Raw genomic sequence first — 620 nt, forward strand, 5'->3', positions numbered from 1 at the left:
GAAAACATCCTCTTCCTGCTGCTAGGCTGACAGGGCCGCCACCAGCGCTGACTTCCGTGAAAGGTGATGACGTCGGGACACCATTCAGTCATGTGACATTAACAAAAAAAGAGATTCCAGTCTCCTCCAAGTGTACAGCATGTACAAAGTACACAATGTCAACTCATAGAGTTGACATATTTGCGTTCCATCCTTTTACGTTCATCTTTTTTTTTTGTATTAGGCTAATTAATGTTATTTTTCGTTGTCATATGTCAATACCACAGGTCAATACTGTGAATATAGGCTACTTGTGTTGGCAAAACATCCTCATACTATTATGTGTGAATATTGAAATAGGCTTTCATTTGAATAAATATGCATTTTAAATTAGCCAAGAAAAACAATTATAAGTGAAGATATTAATTCAACCTGCTTATTCAATTTTTTATGATCTTATCTTGTAGGATTATTCATGTGCTAGGCCTATGAGTTAAATGATGTAAAGGGCTAAAATTAAAATTAAATTAATGTATTAGAAAAAATGATAATGATACAAGTTTTAAAAAACAGTTTTTTTCCAGAAGTGTTCTCTCGTTTGGCAGCAACAGATCCACATTTGTATAGACAAATAACTTTTG

Source organism: Ammodytes marinus (genome assembly GCF_949987685.1).
Source record: "Ammodytes marinus genome assembly, chromosome: 2".
Lineage (NCBI taxonomy): Eukaryota > Metazoa > Chordata > Actinopteri > Uranoscopiformes > Ammodytidae > Ammodytes > Ammodytes marinus.